The sequence below is a fragment of the Triticum urartu genome, chromosome 1A, assembly GCF_056163025.1.
Source record: "Triticum urartu cultivar PI428250 chromosome 1A, HENAU_Tu73, whole genome shotgun sequence".
In the NCBI taxonomy this organism is placed as follows: Eukaryota; Viridiplantae; Streptophyta; class Magnoliopsida; order Poales; family Poaceae; genus Triticum; species Triticum urartu.
In genome coordinates, this window is record NC_141873.1 from 523535488 (window position 1) to 523541487 (window position 6000).

Genomic DNA, 6000 nt, shown 5'->3' on the forward strand with positions numbered 1-6000 from the left:
CTATGGTGGCCCCGCTGCTAATGCTGCTCCACGCCCCAATGTGGTGACATGCTTTAAGTGTGGAGAGCCGGGTCACTATAGTCGAGAGTGTCCCCAGAACAACAACCCCATTCAGACTGGAAAGTCCGTTGGCCGTGGTAAGCCCGCAGGAAAGACATTCTACGCCAAGCTGGTCACCACTGCCCGTGGCCATGTCAACTATGTTTCAGCCGAGGAGGCTCATGAGGATCCCAACGTCGTCCTTGGTACGCTCCTTGTTAACTGCCATCCGGCATCTGTTCTTTTCGATACTGGAGCATCTCATTCATTCATATCTGAGAACTATGCTCGATTGCACAACACGACATTCTGTGACATACCCTCTACCATGGAAATTCAAACTCCTGGCTCTAGATGGCAAACTTCTAGAGTAAGCCATGGGAACGAAATTCTTGTTGATAGACTTGTCTTCCTTGCATCCTTAATAGCTCTCAAGTCCTCGGACATAAACATCATCTTGGGTATGGACTGGATGTCAGCTCATTATGCTAAGATCGATTGTGCCACTAGAACCGTTCAACTTAATGACCCATTGGGCAAGACAGTCAATGTATTAACTCGAGTGGCCAAGCGCCAGTTTTACTCCTTAAATGCCAACCCCCTTCCAGATCTTGAGGATGTTCCGGTAGTCCGAGACTTTCCGGATGTCTTTCCAGAAGAACTGCCAGGTGTTCCACCTGACAGGGATGTTGAGTTTGTGATAGACCTTGTTCCAGGAACCGTTCCAATTTCTAGAAGACCCTACAAGATGGCACCCTTAGAACTAGCCGAGCTTAAGAACCAACTCGATGAGTCCTTGAAAAAGGGTTTCATCGGTCTTAGTTCCTCTCCTTGGGCTTGCCCCGTCCTCTTCGTTAAGAAGAAGGATGGAACGGATCGAATGGTTGTGGATTACCAACCTGTCAATTTGGTCACCATCAAGAACAAATATCCGCTTCCCAGGATCAACGATCTGTATGATCAGCTCGCTGGATCCTCAGTCTTTTCCAAGATGGATCTGAGGTTGGGCTACCATCAAATCAAAATCAGAAACGGGGACATTCCCAAAACGGCCTTTGTTACTCATTATGGCCAATACGAGTACACTGTGATGTCCTTCGGTTTAACCAATGCCCCAGCCACCTTCTCCCGGTTAATGAACTCGGTTTTCATGGAGTACTTGGACAAATTTGTCGTAGTATACCTCGATGACATACTCATCTACTCCAAGAATGAAGAGGAACATGCCGAACATCTAAGGCTGGTATTGATGAAACTTCGAGAGCATCGTCTTTACGCCAAATTCTTCAAGTGTGAATTTTGGTTGCCAGAAGTGACCTATCTAGGCCATGTAATCTCTGGTAAGGGTATTGCTGTCAATACCGAGCGAGTTCAAGCCGTCCTTGATTGGACTCCACCTGAGACGGTTAAGCAAGTTCGGAGCTTCCTTGGCTCAGCGAGCTATTGCCGCCGCTTCGTCGAGAATTTCTCCAAGGTTGCCAAACCTCTAACTGAACTCCTCAAGAAAGATAAAAAGTTCGAGTGGACCCCACAGTGCGAGTTCAGTTTTCAGGAACTGAAAAGACGCCTGACATCACTCCCGTACTGGTACCACCAGATTTCTCCAAGGACTTTATTATCTATTGCGACGCCTCGCGACAAGGACTAGGTTGCATACTCATGCAAGATCGTTAGGTAATTGCCTATGCTTCACGGCAATTACACCCACATGAGGAAAATTATCCCACACATGATCTAGAGCTTGCAGCTGTAGTCCATGCACTTAAAACTTGGCGACATTACCTTCTCGGTAATCGTTGCGAGATCTTCACCGATCACCAAAGTTTGAAATATATCTTCACCCAACCAGATTTGAATCTCAGGCAAAGACGTTGGGTTGAGTTGATCTCGGATTATGACTTAGGAATAACTTACACCCCGGGCAAAGCCAATGTCATGGCTGATGCGCTAAGCCGTAAGTCCTATTGTAACAACCTGATGTTACAACAAAGTCAACCATTTCTCCATGAGGAATTTCGTAAGCTAAATCTTCACATTGTTCCTCGAGGATTCCTATCCACCCTGGTGGCGAAACCTACCCTTACGGATCAGATCATCAAGGCACAGAAGGTAGATCCGGGAATCTCCCGTATTAAGAGAAACATTAAGAAAGGAGTCGCGAATTGTTTCTCCATTGATGATCAAGGTGTCGTATACTTTGGGAATCGCCTAGTGGTTCCAAAGGCACGAAACCTGAGGCGGCTGATCCTTAAGGAAGCTCATGAATCCCCTCTCACCATTCATCCCGGTAGTACTAAAATGTATCAAGACCTACGCCAGAGGTTTTGGTGGACTAGGATGAAGAGAGAAATCGCTCAATACATTGCTAATTGCGACGTTTGTCGTTGTGTTAAAGCAGAGCATCAACGACCTGCTGGCACCCTTCAACCTTTGGCTATTCCTGAGTGGAAATGGGATAGAATCAGTATGGATTTCATCACTGGGTTTCCCAGGACCAAGAGAGGGAATAATGCCATCTTCGTCGTGATCGACCGTCTTTCCAAAGTAGCCCATTTCCTACCTGTTCGTGAGAGTATCACTGCTAGCCAGCTAGCTGATTTATACATCTCCCGAATAGTGTCTCTTCATGGTGTTCCATTGGAAATTAACTCAGACCGTGGAAGTCTCTTCACCTCTCGATTTTGGGAAAGTTTCCAAAATGCTATGGGAACTCGTCTCTCCTTTAGCACCGCCTTCCATCCTCAATCAAGTGGTCAAGTAGAACGAGTCAATCAAATTCTGGAAGATATGCTCCGAGCTTCTGTCATCTCGTTCGGAATGAGTTGGGAGAAATGCCTTCCATTCGCGGAGTTTGCTTATAACAATAGTTATCAAGCCAGCTTAGGCAAGGCTCCTTTCGAAGTTCTCTATGGACGAAAATGCCGAACGCCTCTTAACTGGTCAGAAACCGGGGAAAGACAACTCTTTGGCCCGGATATGATTCAGGAAGCAGAAGAGCAGGTTCGCGTTATTCGTGAGAAATTGAAAACAGCCCAATCTCGTCAAAAGAGTCAATATGATCATAAACATAAGCCTATGACTTATGAAGTCGACGAGAAGGCTTACCTTCGGGTTACTCCGTTAAAGGGAACCCATCGTTTCGGTATCAAAGGCAAATTGGCTCCTCATTACATTGGACCCTTTCGCATTCTTGCCAAACGAGGAGAAGTTGCCTACCAATTGGAACTACCTCCGCATCTTTCCAGAGTTCATGATGTCTTCCACGTTTCTCAACTCAGGCGTTGCTTCGCGATCCCATCCGTGCAGTGGACCACGAAACACTTGATCTACAAGATAACCTCTCATATCGGGAATATCCTGTTCGTATCCTTGATCAAGCCGAGCGTACCACTCGACGTCATAATATCAAGTTTTTCAAGGTTCAATGGTCACACCATTCCGAGAAAGAAGCCACTTGGGAAAGGGAGGATCGTCTTCGACTTGAGTACCCCACCTTCTTCCCGGAGGATCCTAAATCTCGGGACGAGATTCTTTTGAGTGGGGGTGAGTTGTCACACCCTAGCTAGTTCAAGCATTAGAGTGTGCATCATGTTTAAATTTCTCTTAAATTTGAAATGGGGAAAGCAGAAACCCCCAACACCCCCTGGAAACAACTAGGGTTTACTAAAATTATTTTCAATGAACCTGAAATGCCCTTCTAAAAAGTTCACCCTCTTTGTCTTGGGTTAAAACCTCTGGCAAAATTGGTGCACATTTTTCTAGGTCAACAGAAGGTCATTGAATTAAATCATAAGTATTTGAATTTGGGAATTTAAATGCTATAAAATAATTTAAATGCCCAAATAATTCTGGAAATAAATGTTTGCTGTTGGAAATAATCTAAACAGAGCCCACAATTTTTTTTCAGGATTTTTGGAAACGTTTTAGTATTTTAATCTAAACAGAGCCCACAATCTAAACAGTTACAGTTAATTAGAAAAACAGAAACAAATAAAAAAAAGAGAGAGAGGGAAGCTACCTGGGCCTTACCTGTGCTGGCCCAGTGCACCTGGCTCGGCCCAGCCGACTGGCCCTGCCAGTCATCGTCCTCCTCGCGCCAGAAGGACGCGGAGCGCGTGGCCGGCGCCCGCGGCCACACGCCGGCCACCTCCTGCTTCTGCCGACGTCCTGGAGACGTCTAGGGATGCCACGCGACCCCCACGTCCCCCCTCCCATCCTCGCTCACTTTCCCCCTCGTCTCCCTCACTCTCTCCCGCGATGCCCGAGCGCGTTCCTCGCAGCCATTCGCCATAGACGACGCCAGAGCCACCCCCTCGCCCCTCCGACAAGCCAAATCGCTCCGCCACGACGCTCTCGCCCTCCCCACCGAGCCACGCTTCGCCGGAGGCCCTGCATCGCTGCTATCGCGCCGTCTTCAACCTCGGTACCCACCGGACGCCGTTCATCGATTCGCCTCGCTCCGGTCGCCCCCGAGCCCACTGAGCTGCTCATCGACCTCCCTGTGAGCTCCGCCGCCTTTCCCCTCTTCTTCCCCACGCGTTTGCACCCTCTAGGCCATAGTTCCACCATGGCCGAAGCTCTTCTCCGCTCGAGCTCGTCGCCGGCGTCGCTCCGGCGACCATTTGGTCATCCCGTGCTATGCAACGTGCTGGCCGCATCGCGTAGTGCCTCGCTAGCGCCTCAGTTTCGGTGTTTGCATGCCGCAGCCCAAACCCCGCACATGGCCGAACTTCGGCCGCCGCCTTGGAGCTCACCGTCGTTGTCTCCGGCCACCATAGGCCCGGCCTCCACCACCACTAGATGCGCGACTGCAAGAGCTCTCCAACGAGCCCAAGAACGGCCTCGCCCGTGCCCTGTGGGCATTTTCTGAGCCGCGCCACCGTCTCTGGCCTTGCCGGCGACTCAACGCCAGCAGGATTAGCCCCGCTGACCAGGGGTTTGACCCCAGTTTGACTCCCCTGAGTCAATGACAAGTGGGCCCCCTTTGTTAACTAAATCAGATTAGTTTTAACTAAAGATAATTAGCTTAATTAACTACTGACACGCGGGACCCACCAGTCAGGTTTGACCTGGATGTCCCCGTTGACCACTGACGTCACTCTGACGTAATGCTGACGCAGTATTTAAATTACTGGATTTATTCTTATACAGGAAATTCCAGAAAATAGTCAAAACTTCTAAAAATCATAGAAAATCAACCATAGCTCCAAATGCAAAGATTTATATATGAAAAATGATCAGAAAAATTCAATCTATCCATCTGTAATGGTTTCATGCATGACAAAACAAGTTTACCTTGCTGTTTAAGCAGAATAAGGAAATGCACCATTAAAGCCATGTTTAATAAGCTAATAATTGAATCTTTGATTCAAATAAGTTCAATCCTTTCTGTTATAGCTTGCATTAGGCCAAGACACATTCATATTGCCATATCATAGCATGCATCATATTGTTGCATATCGTCATGTGTTGATTGTGTTCCGATGTGTTCTTCGTGGTAGGTTCTGCCTCCGAGGATATTCACGAGTATCCAACTGAAGGGCAGTATCCCACTACCACTCCATCAGGCAAGCAAGCATTGATCATTCTGATACAACCCATGTTCTCGCTTCTGCTCTTGTTTACTGCATTAAGACAACGCGTTTCAATCTGCTGTGTGCTACGGTAGTTGAACCCTTATCCTCTGCATGACCTGTCATTGCCATAGTAACTAGATGAAACCCACTAGCATCTGTAGGAGTTGATTGAGCCATGTATGTGATTCCTACCTTGCTATGCCTGCTATACTTAGAGTTGTGTCAGGTCTGGTTCATCCGGGTGATGGGCTAGAGTGAAATGCTTGTGTCGGTAATGTGAGGGAGGTGTTGAACATGTTTTGGTAAAGGTATCGATGAGAGGCCATGTAGGAGTACATGGTGGGTTGTTTCATTGAGGCTGTCCCTAAGAACTGAGATCTGTATG